The sequence below is a fragment of the Furipterus horrens genome, unplaced genomic scaffold (assembly GCF_987537825.1).
Source record: "Furipterus horrens unplaced genomic scaffold, mFurHor1.1.pri manual_scaffold_4, whole genome shotgun sequence".
NCBI classification, from domain to species: Eukaryota; Metazoa; Chordata; class Mammalia; order Chiroptera; family Furipteridae; genus Furipterus; species Furipterus horrens.
The window spans coordinates 3,278,162-3,292,125 of NW_028327174.1; the positions used below are offsets into that span (position 1 = coordinate 3,278,162).

General features: G+C 58.3%; 1 protein-coding gene across 1 annotated transcript in view; it reads right to left on the reverse strand.

The window, feature by feature from the left end:
- PARVB (parvin beta) overlaps nucleotides 1-13,964 on the reverse strand; it is a 71,439-nt gene that overhangs the window by 41,295 nt on the left and 16,180 nt on the right. The window lies entirely within an intron of this gene.

A 13,964-nucleotide genomic window follows, 5' to 3' on the forward strand; every position in this document is an offset into this window, starting at 1 on the left:
GGACCGGCACAGCACGACCACGCAAACCCACTGTGAATGATAACCTGGTTCTGGGCCCGGGACTGAGGGCAAAGGCCCCAGCGCGTGTGCAAAGGACACCAGGAGAGAAGCGCTGGGCCTAGGCCCACCCACCACAGACCCCGCACTTCGTGTCCCGTCAGCGGGGCGGCCCCTCCCCTTCTGCGGGTGGCCGTCCTGAACTCTGCAGTTACCCGTCCCCAGCACCCAGCCACCCTTCTGGTCAAACAGGAGCCAGCCTTCCCCCCTGGGGGGAAGCAGCCCCTGCAGCCGCCACTCCCAGGCCTTCTATTGCAGGTAGGGCCCTGCCCCCACCTTGGGGAGGCCAATCGGCTCATTGCGCTCCCCAGAGCACAGCGCTAGAGAGTCAGCGGCGGACCGGCCCAAGCAGAGCCCGGGCTCCGAGGAGCCTGCTCTAGGAATGCAGAATGAGACAGGCACTCTGTCCCGCTGGCCTTGACCCAGAAAGGGCGCAGGTGGAAGCTGCCCCATCCTCTCAGCACCGCACAGACCCGGCAGTGAAGGCGCTGGGCCAACCGAGCTGAGAGAACACAGTGTGGCGACACCACCCGTGTGCTGGATCAAGCTGTCCCTGAGGCCGACATACTCTGGACCTCTCTGTCAAAAGCACCAATGAACTCCATTTTGCTCTTAATCCACTCTGAGGTGGGTTTTCTGCCATTTGCAAATGGAATCCGGTCTGACGCAGCAACCCTTCCGACACGCAAAGCCAGCCACACCCTGGTGAGGAGCACCCCACGGCTCCCACGGGCTCCCGGGGAAAGCCAGTGATGCCCAAAGACTCTTGGTGAGCAGACCCCTCCTCTCATCCACCCAGCGGCAGCCCCGCGCTTCTGCGTCCACCAGCTGAAGAGGCCATTCTAGACCACGCACATCTGTCACACCTTTGCCCCACGGTCCCTCCCCTCCACCTGAAATGCCCTTCACTCCACCCCGTCCCCCAGATCCATCAGGAAAGCGCTCTCTGTATACCCCCAGCCCAGGTGGACTCAGGACCCCTCCTCTGGGTTCCCAGAATGCCATGTGCACATAACAGCTATTAAACTCTCTTTCCCATCATGCAGTTGTGGGGCGCGCCTGCCCCCTGCGCCCCGGGGGATGCAGAGGGGCCCAGTGCTGTTTATGAGCTCGTATCCTGCCCAAAACCTGGCACATGACCAGCATTCAATGAATGAATGAATCAATCAATCAACCAATGACTATAAATGTGTTTCCACAGGCAAGATGGAGCCGAAGAGAAAATCTGAGTAAGAGACATAAAGTCAGAAGGGCTGGGAACAGGCTATTCTTGCAGAACATTGCACCGCCCGCCCCTTAATTGGGTGGATTAAGAGTTCCTGTTAGAGCTTCATGAGTCACCAGGAACCCAGTCACTGCGACGCAGCCGGGCAGGGGGTGAGGACCAGAGGAAGGACAGGCCTCTGCTCCGCGCCTGGGGACCTACTGGGCCAGGCTGCCCCTGGAGCGAGGTTCTCAAACCTCTGTGCCAGGTGCACATTCAGATCGTCACAGTCACCTGCTGCAGGCAGGGCTGCCAGGAACGGAGCCATCCATGCGTTTCAGGAAAAGCAGGTCTTCTGAAGACCGGGTTGCTGAGGCGTAGATATCACTGTGGAAAGGCCTGTGTTAAACAGATCGCTTTCCCAACCCAGGGAATCAGCCCTCTCCTTCCCCCTTGCCCTGGGTGCTCAGAAAACGTGACCACCCCAGAAAACCCATCGTCTGTGGAAGAAGAACAGGAAGACAGGCTTCCAGGTGAATGTTCAATGCCAGATTTCCACACAAACCACCCAGCACGCAGAAACCGGGACGCAGGAGGGGCCGGGCTTCTCACTCACAAAGGACGGTGATCCTTTAGGGACAAGCGCTGATTTGTTTGGTTTTTCAGATGGAAAGCAAATGGGTCAGCTAATTCAAGTCCACCCAGCGGCAGCCTCGCGCTTCTGCGTCCACCAGCTGAAGAGGCCATTCTAGACCACGCACATCTGTCACACCTTTGCCCCATGGTCCCTCCCCTCCACCTGAAATGCCCTTCACTCCACCCCGTCCCCCAGATCCATCAGGAAAGCGCTCTCTGTATACCCCCAGCTGCCCTGCCAGGTGGCCCAACACACAGCCCCTGCAAAGTCGGCTGCGGAGTCTCCTCTTCTGCGGCCCTGTTAGAAGGCAGCCGCCCCCTGGGCCCGGGGCCTCCATGGCGCCAACAGAATGAGTGGCGGAAGGAGTGCAGGCCTTGGAGCCTGGGAGAGGGCTCAGGAGGGACAGCCCCATGCCCTCAGGTTTTAACTCCTTCGGTCTTTCACGCCTCTCCCGGCAGGGGGATAATCACCAGGCCTGATGAAGGTTGTCATGACAACTAATTTACCAAGCCGGTGTGCGTGGAGCAGTCAGCGAGCTAAACAAACACAGAGTGTCCCCTCCCCTTCTCTCTGGTCGTCAGCATCTGCGCGGGGCTGCCGTCCGGCTGAGCGTCTACACCCGCCCATGTAACAAGCTGGCCCAGTGAGCCCCTCGAGGCTGCCAGGGCTGGCCATGAACTCACAGACAGCCCAGCCTCCAGAGTTTAGGGGCCAGCGGCGGCTGTGTGGGTGTCTCACTGCTGGGTTATAAGTGCCTAGAAGCAGAAGTCAAGTGCCACACCCCCCCCACCGGGCCCCAGAAGAGGCCCCAACCCACAGAGGAGACCCCACAAAGGTGTGTTGGCCTGAATGGGGCAGAATTGAACCGAGTCCTGAAAGCCTCTGCTAACCGCCAGCATCGAGGCACGGAATGGCCATGGTGAGAGACTGTTAGATGACTCCGGGGCCACGGACGCCCAGGTCAGCAATCTCAAAGCACCCAGACACTGAAACATCCACTTCCCGGCACGCCGGGCGTGACTGAATCCCAAAGACCCTGGATTTACGGCTCGGGCTTCACCGTGAACATCTTCACATGGTTGCTGAGCCCTTAAAATAGACACCAGTGAGACTGACTTAGAACAGAATTTCGTCTCTACGGGAAGCATCAGGACAGCAGCCGGGCAGTGCCAGCAACACAGCCTGCCCCCCCCCCCCACCCACACACACCTCCACACCTATTTTGCAAAGTACAAAGTGCCCCCCAGAGTCCGCCGGCTGTGAGCCGGGGCCAGCCGCCGTCCACAGTGGCAGGTGACCAGGAGAAGTGAGCCTCACAGCCCGCGGAGGCTTGGAAGTATCGCACGAGTGACTCAGGGGAAATTCAAATGCAGATGCGTGCTGGAGTGAAGGCAAGCGTGCCCGTCTGGGCAGGGGCGAGAGCACGGGCTTCCCCAGGGGCCGCGTGGGACGCCACCACGGAGTGGGTGCTCTTCTGCGGCTCTGGGGCAGGTGTCCCACCTCCCCACCCCTCTGACGGACGAACCCATATTCCAGATGACCCCCAAAAAGGACCATCCTGTTTTGCCTCCCGTTCCTCCCCCTGTCCCCCCTTTAGCTCAAGTGTCTGGCAACCACTCCGTCCTGGCCAACGTCATCCTGCTCTGATGGCAAATCCTCTGACATGAGCGCCTGGTGCCATTTGCTTGCATGCCTACCGATCAATGGTGCTGGGGTGGGAATCGATTTCAGCTGCGAGCCACGAAAAGCTGTCATCAATCACTGATAAGTGAAAAAGAGTCTGGAGGAAGCAGAGGGTGGAGGTGGAGACTGAGACCCAAAAGAAACTCAGAATTACCCAAAAGGCGACCCTGACCTCTCCCCTCGTGCCAAGCTGTGGAGTGTGGCCCGCCGGGGCTGGTGGCAAGGAGACCGCGAGGGCTTCCAGCGGGGGCCACACGCTGGGAGGACTAGAAACAGCTCTGCAGCGGAAGGACCCGCCCGGTGAAGCAAGCCCTGCGGGTCCCATGCCGCAAAACTTGGATTAATTAACCTGATCGCTAATGTCTCCTTGTATCCAGGGAAGTCCAAAGTGTGCTCGGCTTTGAAACTAAGAAAATTAAATCATTAAGTCATTAAAAATAAAATAAAATAAAGACGACGTGCACTTGCCACAGAAATAAATTGCTCAGTTGGGAGGGAACTTGGAGGGACGCGCGCAGATCACGCCAGAGGGATGGCGCCCTCTAATGGCCTCCCCCCATCTGTGCAAGCGAGAACCTGCCCGGGTTTCATCGGAGCGCAAGTCTGACCCGCTGGGCAGACGGGCACCTTCAAAAGCAGGTGACTTTGGGGGGGCGACCCTGGTGCAGGGGACTCCATTCCCACCTGAGATGCCCCAGGGGCCAAGGTGGCATTTCTGAGGCCTTCCCAGGCGCAGACAGCTCCACCCATCCTGAGTGAGTGACACAGTCAAGGCAGCAACCGTGGAAGGCTTCATGACCCACGACGCTCGGGGTCCCGGGAGGCGGGGCTTTTGGGGGCAAGCCCCAAAAGGGTGTCTGGGAGACAAAGGCATGCGGAGAGCCCCTCCTGCCTCCCTACAGCTAGGCCTCCACGGCGCCCTGCAAGGACACATGCCAGGCCTGCCTGCCCCGAGGGGCGCCCAGCGACGCCCAGCGAGTTCATGGTGAGCGTTTCAGGGCTCTGACGTTCCTTTCCGGTGTTCACTTTGGGAACTCAGAGGAGCTGTTTCCTACTCCTCATTTCAGGGCCTCTATGGCAAGCTAGAAACGCCCCCCTCACCCCCTAAGATGTCCACGTCCTAACCCACAGAACCTATGTCCTTACAAGGCCAAAGGGACTTCGCCATGAGGTTAAATTAAGGACCAGGGTCTTCATAAAACAGACACAGGTGGGTCGGAGCGAGGAATGGCGATGGGACCACAGGGCAGAGACACAGTGATGAGGTCGCACTGCTGGCTTTGAAGACAGGGAGGGGCCCTCGGCCAAGGAATGTGGGGGCCTCTAGAAGCTGGGAAAGGCTGCACAATGGTTCTCCCCTGGAGCCTCCCGAAGGAACCAGCCCTTCCCCATCTGGGCCTTTGGACGTCGGACCTCCAGAACTGTAAGACAATTAAGTCTGTGTGGTTCCAAACGGCTGCGTTTGGGGTGACTTGTCGCAGCAGCCACAGTGCACCAGTGCAGCCCCGAGACAGCCCAGCTACCCCCCGTCCCCCCGAAAGGCCCCCGCGGCCCGTGGCTGCCCGTCTCACTGAGCACCTGCTCCGTGCCAGGCACCACGCTGAACTCCCTGACAGCCATCACTGAACGGGGCGTGGCCTCGGCCCGTGGGCACAGCAAACACGCGGCCACCATGTAGGACGGGCCCAGCCACCGCAGTGGATAAGACCCCAACTGTCCCCACATGTGACAGTGAGGCCTGAGGTGCTTGGCTTTTTAATGGCAAGTCCACTAAAGTGTCTGATTTAGGTGCCTAAGAGCAGGTCGGCTGCAAGGCTGACAAGGCTGAAGCCGCTTCCCCTCCACGGGCTTCTCAGGGTGACCAGCACAGGGCAGGGACCGAGGGGGTCAGACCCCCACCCTCTCCTCCTCAGCCTGGCCACTCAGTGGGCCCACGGGCAGCAACCAGGGATGTGCTAACTGCCTGACCTTTCGGACAGCCCCGCCATTTTCAAACACATGTTAAGTACTAGAAGCAGTTCTTTGCAGAGGTCACCATTCAAGTCACTAAAAATAGTAAGTGCAGGCCCAGATGTCAGTTGTCACCGGGGCCGGGGTCCCAGGCACGGCCATCTACGGCACACACAAGCCAGTGAACAAACAGGTGGGGCACAGAGGGAAGGATTCTCCTGCTGCCCCCCAGCCCCCCACCTCCAGTCCCCATAGAGCCCAGGGCCAGCCTGCCTGGTCCTCCATCTTTGGGACTGCAAGAAGCTCAGCCTGGGGCCCGGCCTGCCACCTCCGGTTGTCCTGGCAACCAGGCACCCTCCCTCCGCAAGGAAGCCAGTGGGCTCTGGCAGAGTGAGTGCTCTGGACCCTGGGGACACGGCTGGGGCCAGGCAGGGGCGCCCAGACCAGCCAAGTGTGCTGCCAGCGTCCTGTGCAGCCGGACGGCCACTGCCGGCACCCGAGCCCAGGGTCACCGTGCCGAGGGGCCGTCTTCTGCCAGCTTTGCTCACCCGGGCCTGCGGGCCTGTCCCAACGTGCCGGGCTTCCCTCTGCCCGTCAGCAGAAGCCTCATCCTGGCTTCGGGGGACTGGCCCTTTCTCATGCTCTCAGAGAGCCCTTCTAGGACACCCCACTTCAAGTCCCCTGGGTGGCAGCACAGCACCTCGCTTCCTCCCTGCCCTGAAGTCATCATCACACTCTGTTATTTAAACAATGGTCTGTCCCCAGACTAAACAGATGCGCCTGAGCACAGGGTCCTGGTCTGCACCCTCGGAGCCCAGCACAGGTCTGGCGCACAGTAGGCCCTTAAAAGATGTCCACGGATACCTGAGTGAGGGGCATGGTATAGCCACACACGCCCCAATGAGAGGACGTGTGAACTGCTGAGCCTGGGACCCACCAGATGGAGTAGGTACTCAACCAACACTCAGCAAAGAAGTCTGTGGGCCTTCTGTGCGTAGGCCAGTCCTACTGTGCACAGGCCGGTCACCTGCATGGCTGGAGGGGGAGCTGGTCACAGCCTGCTGGGGCCTCCTGCTTCCTCTTTTCTGAGAGGTTCTCTCCCAACCCCCACTGTGCCTTCTACAAGCACTGAATGTGTCTGCGCAAGTGTACCCCAAATTTCAAGGGCCTGCCCTACCTCCCCAGCTGCACAGAAATGTGGCGTTCTGAGAAAATAACTGGTGGGGGGCAGGGCGCATTTCTTCTGTTGGTCCCTATTATTTATAGTTGGTATTTGAGTGGTTGAGAGTCAGGGACTGGGGAACAGAGGTTTGGCTACATTAATTCACCTTCGCTTTCAATTTCTTCAAGTTAATAAAGAAGTCTGGCTTTTTGCACACATTTTATCACAGCCATGATGAGATTTGCCTCAGTTGCATCTGCTATTCACTTACCCCAACTCAGCCACTTATGAGGGAGGACCCCCCCAAAACGGAATTACCTTCTGGAGGGTGGGCCCCTTGTAGGACAGGCTCCCCCTGCTAGGTGAGTGTTCTAGGAGCCCATCGGTGTCAGTCGACCAGCTGGCGTTGTTACAAGAGGCTGCATTCGGCTTTGGTGAAATATTTTTGAAGACTCAGCGTGTCTGCCCGTTTCATGATGGGCGATTTACAAGGGCACCTGCCCACACCAAGCTGAATGTGCAGCAGTTTTTGACCAAAAATGGCATGACCCCTGTGCCCCACCCTCCCTATTCACTTGATCTCATCCCTGAGCCACATTTTTTTGTTTCTGCAGATGAAAAAGTCCTCAAAGAAAAATGTTTTGCCAAAGTGGAAGAGATGAAATAAAAAAAGACATAAGTACTAAAAGGCATCAAAATTGATGAGCTCAAAAGTTGTTTTGAGCACTGGGGGAAAAAATCTCAATAAGCATATTGCACCAAATGGAGAGTACTCAGAAGGTGAATGAAGTTTAAACATGTAAGAAGGAACACACGGTTTTTCATAAATAAATTCTGGGGTTCTTTTGGCCCCCCTTTGTACTGAATGTTCGCTAACATTAGGCCTGGTGCTGAGCGGGCAGGGCGAAGACTCAGACCCAAGCCCGGCCCTAAGGGCCTCAGCGTCCAGGAGGTAAATAATGGAGGTATGTGAGAATGCTCTGGACCTGAGACAAAAAGCATGGCAATCCTGGAAGGCTTCCTGGAGGAGGCAATTTCGAAGTCGTATCTTCAAGGAGCTTGGTCTGCAGGGAGGAGGGAGAGGGGGCCAGACCACCATCCTCACATTCCTGGCAGGTGGGGAAGTGTGTGCCTCTACTCTGGGTCATTCTGCAGCAGGAGAATGACTAATAAGCCACTGAAGTCCCAATCAGCACACTGCCAGCTCTTCGTTCTCAAGTTCCCTTTTCTTGTCCCACTCCACGCCCAACTTGAACCCCCCGCCCATCCCCCACCGAAAGGGCAGCAAGAGAGGGCGTGGGGACAGAGACTACTGGACAGGCGCCACAGAGGAAGGAAGTCTGCCTCTGTCGAGAGCCTGCCCGCCCCACACCGTCAGACATGAGCTCACTCAGGCTCCTGACAGCCGGGGCCGGAGGCGCAGCTGCCCAAGGTGACCTGGCCAAGGAGAGGCAGCTAATGGTGACGTTCACACTGGCACCAAATCTGCCCGACTGTGAAGTCCTGTCCACAAGAGAACAGATGTAGGGAGTCACAGACATTTAAGAAACCTTAGAAAGTTCTCCATCTCAGATCCCTGTAGGGCGGTAAAGGGGTCAGGAGGGAGGAGGGGCCGTTGCAGCCAGCCACTGGCAGTGACCCTGGAAAAGAGGGAGGAGCCACCTGCTTCCCCAGGAGCCTGCTTTGGGCCCGGCGTGGACGGCTGCGGGGCCTTCAACGCAGCGAGCGGCCCCCTCGGTTGTCACCATGTCACCAATGAGGACAATAAAGCTCAGGGGAATTGAGGAGAGTGCCCGAGGCCTCACGTCCTACCAGGTGCGGGTGGGTAACAGACACACAGTCACGACCTTGAGCCCTTTGTGAACTCCCTGTCCTCCTAGGCAGCAGACGCCAAGCCTGCAAGGAAGGGACAAGCTGGCGGTGAGAGCTACTCCAGAAAAGACCTCTGGGTGCAAAGGCAGAGCTGGGGGTTGGGGGCGGGGCTGCTCCATGGGGTGGGGGGTGGGGGCAGGTGGCCATGGAGCCACAATGAGGCAGGGGGCTGGGGGGGGGCGGGGAACCTCAGCTCAGGTCCCCAAGTTTTGGAGCCGGAGGACCACTTATATATCAGGACACTTAACGGACCTTCGGAGAAAGCACACTGCGCACAGCTTTCAGTTTCCCAGCAGGGCCCGGGAAACGGCGGTATGCACGGGCGCGAGGTGCCGGTCCCATCGCCGTCGGCCCAGGCGAGGCCCACAGACATGGTCCTCCTCGTCTTGGGTCGATGACGCCGGGGTCAGAAAGTGGAGAAAATACTGGGGGGAGCAGAGCTCACGATGCCTTTTTCTGCAGGACTTCTCAGAGCCTTGACGATGCTCTTGTGCACCGGGACTTCTCCCCGGGGAGGGGTAGAGACCTCAGGGATCCAGCCCCTCTGGTAGGGAGAGCAGGGGGAACAGAGCCCACACAACGCCTCTAGGGCGGGCCGGCGGGCAGGGCCCGTTCCTCCGGGCACCGGCCTCCCCGGGGCCGCGGAGCCCTCGCCCACCGTCGCTCCCTGCCCCGCCCCGGAAGGGCCACTTGGCCTGGTTAAATCCCTCTCTGCCTGTCCCTGTAAGGCCTGTAGTCTCTGGAGAGCCGCCTCAGTGAGAGAGCTGAGTGAGCTAAGACCGCCCGCATTCCCGGTCCATGAGCCCCTCCTTCACCTGCGTCTCTCCTCCAGCCGCGGCCCCGCGCACACACGCACGGACACACATCTGCGCAAAGAACGGGCGTGATAGGGCAAACATCAGCGTGTGACCTCCGCGAGGGAAGGCTCTGACCTTGGTCCCCTGTGGACCTGACACCAGCGTCCCTTTCTTTAAGGACATGCCAGGCAGAGCCCAGAATAAATGTGTCCTTTATTCCACCAGACACGGAAGGAGCATTTGCTGGGAGCTTTCTCCACTCCGGGGCATTAGAAAATCCATCATCTCATTCGGTCCCCCGACAGGTCCCCAGCTAAACCCCTGACTCCTGGCCCCATTTGCTGTGTGACCTTGGACAGGTTAACCGGCCTCTCTGGGCTTTGGTTTCCTCAATCGTAAAATGACATTGTTCTGATGACTGCACGAGACAGAGCACATTAAGGGTCTGGGACAGTCCGTGGCACCTAGAAAGCTCGGTGCACATTGCCGGCACCACTGCCCCCATTTCACAGGCAGGCCACCAAGCCTCAGAGTGACTGCCAACTGCCCCACTCGCGGTGATGACGACAGAGCTGGGCTCTCCCCAGACTGCCCAGAGCCAAGCTCCTTCCACTGACGGTGCTTCCCAAAGCACAGAGAGAACGCGTTTCTTGTCCAGCGGTGACGAAAGCCAGAGGCTGGCCAAGGTCAGCCAATTCAAGGGAAAGACAGAAGCAAAAGGTGATGAAAGAGAACTCCGTCCCATCACATAGGTACCCCCTTAAAAAATCTTCACCACAACCTCATCCTGAAAATGTTCCAAACACCACTCCTTCTGGGCCCAAAGACCCAAGGAGCCACCAGAGTGGTGGACACTTCCCAACAAAGCAGGTGCCCGTCCCTGGAGCCCCCTTTCCCTGTCATCCTCAAACCAACGCCCTGGTCACTGTCCTGAGAGAAGTCAAGCGGGCAGCCAGGGTCCACTCTTGCCCAAACAACCGGTCCCCATGAAGCAGAGCAGGCATGGGTGGCCCAGGGTCAGCTCCTGCTGGAACAGGAAGGGAAACGCAGGTAGGCACTCACTGGTGAAGAAGGTGCGGCCGGCAGAGGCGCTGGGGACTCGGCAGGGACTTGGTAGTGAGACCGAGGAGACACACACCAAGCTCACAAATGGACGCGGCAGAAATGCCACCATGACTTGCAATTCGAGAAGTCCCCTTTCGGGAGACTTGGAGGAAGGACGGAGCTGCCCGAGGGCTGGGCTGTCCCTAAGTGATAGAACCCTGGTCACCGCAAACGTTATTTCTATCTTCACCCCCAAAGGCTTCACAGGCAAGCACACTGCCCCCCAGGAAAGCAACCCGCAGGCCCGAAGAAGGAAGGAAGCGAGGGTCCGTGCCTGGGCTGCGCCTCAAGACACGTTTATTTGGCTCAATGAAAATGGAATAGACTTTGACATCGGATAAGTCTGACCTCAGCCTGGCCCAGACACCGGGCCACGGGGCAGGGCAGTGGCAGGGGCGCAGAGGTGGCGCAGGGCTGGCTCTCCATCCCAACCCAGAGCAGACAAGCTACCACACGCCGCAGTCACACGTCACCCCACGCTGCGTCTTCTGGTCCCCAGCCACATCAGAAGGACCAGCGCTAAAGAGGAACACTTAGCAGCCCGTTGCCACGACAACAGGAATCAAATACCAGAAACAAAGCTGAAGCAAGAGCTGAGCCAGCCCAAACGGCGGAGGCGGGCAGACTGCCTTCAGTGCTCGCGTCCCAGGGCGGAGGGAGCCCGGGCAACCCTGGAGCTGGGGGTGGGGCAGGGGTAGCACACACACCCCATGGCCGGTGAATGCACCCCTGGTTTCAGTGTCTTTCTCCTGGGGAAGGCATCTCACTGTTGGCTAAGCAGTGTCTGTGGTGACTCTGTAGGACACAGGGACCATGAACGTGAGACTGGACCGTCCTTGGGAAGGAATGAATGGAGCCGAGCGCCTCGCTCTGGCCGGCTCGTCCTCCTCTTCCCTCCTCCGCCGCCGATTCTCAAGTGCGTTTGCGTCCGGGTGGGATATGATGTCATACTTGTTTCAGACGCACGTTGCAGTGACCTGACATCCGCATACCTTACAGGGTGCTCTCCACGCAGAGTCTGCTAGTCACCTGTCACCTGCAAACTATCACAATTCACTACTTCTCTTCTCGAGGGACAGCACACCGCTGCTCCTTGGCCTGGGTCGGAGAACCCGGGTGTACCCCAGCTGTTCTCAAGGTGGAGTGGCCGATCCAGCTGTGTCACCGGATGGCGTTGACCCGGGTAAGTGTACCCCTCACTTCCTCACACCTGCACCCAAGGTGTGGGGATGTCTGAGTGGGTCCCTGGAGCCCCGGGCTTCAGCCACATGGCTCGCCACCGATGTCTGTCACTTCTGGCTCAGACCAACTCTCTCCTGCTCAAATGTCCCGAAGTTTCCTATTGAAAGCAGTTCCTCTTGCTCAGATGTCGGAGATGGGGCCCCGTGACGATCGCCCCCAAGTCCTCATGCAGGAAGCTGCGTCACATTTCTGCATCCTTCACTGCCCCCCCCCCCCCTTCTCAGAGCATAAGCAGGGAGTTTTCTCTGATGCTGAGCAGAGAAAGCATCGCAGCAGGGAAGCTGGGACCTGGGACGCCACCGCCACTGCCACCCCTCCGTCACACCAAGCACACACACCACAGGGAGAATGACAAGCGCTATTTAAAGCCCAGTGACAGCAGTCTTTGCATCTGTTTAATGACACAGGCACTGTGCCTATCAAACAAGCTGAGTGAGGCTTTGGAAAGGCAGACACGCATCAAACCTTTTTTTCAGCCAATGCCACAGACACCAAGCACACGATATTCCGAATTCACACCCAGCGCCCACACCGCGTGGCTGCGTGACAGTGGCCACCTCTTCCCTTAACTACAGGAATGGGACGCCCTCCCAGCTCATCAGGCTCCCCCAGGCTGACAGTGAGGGGTGTTGATTCTAAAGGAAATGTGTCAGACAAAGAGCAACAAAAACAATGGCTGTTTTCTCCGTGGCTGAAAAATTGTGTCACATGGAACCATCAAGCGGAAGCTCATCTCCACGGGCTGATCCGTGTGTAAGCTCGGGCCCGTTCCATCGCCAGCTTCCCCGTGTTTTTCAGAAAAAGGAAAAGACCGATCCTCCTCCTCTCTTCTTCCTGCAAAACCGAGGACAGAGGACAGACTTTGACACGAACCAGGGTGTGCGCGGAAGGAAGACAAAACGAGAACAACCGTGTGTTTATCTCCATCACTGCCTCGCCTGTGAGGATGGGAGTAACAGCAACGATATAACTCACGGCTTTCAGCCACTTACCAAGCACAGGGTACCGAGGGGTGGACAGTGTCCCCCAAATTCACGTCCACCCGGAACCTGGGACTATGACCTTGTTTGGCCGTAGAGATGTAATGAAGTTAAGACGAGGTCGCACAGAACTAGGTGCCTTACAGGAGGAGGGCCACGTGGACAGACGCACAGAGGGAGGAAGGCCACGTGAACACAGAGGCAGAGATGGAGGGGTGTGGCTACAAGCCGAGGGCACCAAGGATTGCTGGAACCACCAGAAGCTAGGAAAAGGCAAGGGCCGGTCCCCCGGCGTCAGCCCCTCCGGGCGCCAAGGGCTGGGGACACAGCGTCCCGGCCTGACTTCAGACGCACCGTCTACTACAAAGCGGGCTTCCGTCCCCTCTGCTGGTCTCCTGAGCGTGGCTGAGGCAGGCGCCTCCCGAGACAGGACTGCTCTGTGCTGATCAACTACAGGCCTCGGGTCACGATCACGGCCACAAATGCCCCCGGGGAAGCCTCCCGGGACACAGCACACCAGCCGTCCTGGGCCCTGCTCTTGGGGAGACCCAGCGTGGCTGCCTCCCTTGTCTCTGGATTTTCTACAAACACACGGATTATTTTTAGCAGCCATTACTGCTCTTCAGTCACTCCACTGGTTTCAGAATCCCATTATTACGACTTGTAAAACCATCCGTCGTCCTGACAAACACTGATGGAGCCTACCACCACGGGCCAATATCCTGCTTGGTACATTACATTTTTCAAAAAATAATTTACTTGGCTAATGATCTCAAGTCCCCTAATTTAATTTAATCTTAAATGTGTTTAATTTGCCCGCAAGTGGAACTACAAGCTTACAAGCTGAGCGTTTTGGCCAAGCTGAAACAAGCAGGAAAAAAAAAAAAAGAGAGCAGAAGAGAAATGTTGAGCGTCGCTGCCAACTGACAAGGACTCTGCTGCCAGCTGTCCCCGGCGGCCTTTCCAGGCGTTGATCTAGTCCCCACAGCCTGGCGCTCTCCCCGCCCCTGACGGGGAAACTGGGCCACGGAGAGGCAGGGTGACCCGCCGGGCCAGACGCAGGGGGCAGGGAATGCCGGGCGGGACGGACGCAGGGCAATCCGGCCTCGGAGCCCGCTCCCTCGCCCCTTGCTGTCCTGTCTCCAAATCAAAACTCAGTCGAAGGAAATCCATGTGCACCCAGGCACTGAATCACCGTCTCCTGAGTTCTAAAGGGACGGCGCACCTGTCACTGCATCCGACCCAGCCCTGAGCTGTGTGCATGTGTCCGAGCTGG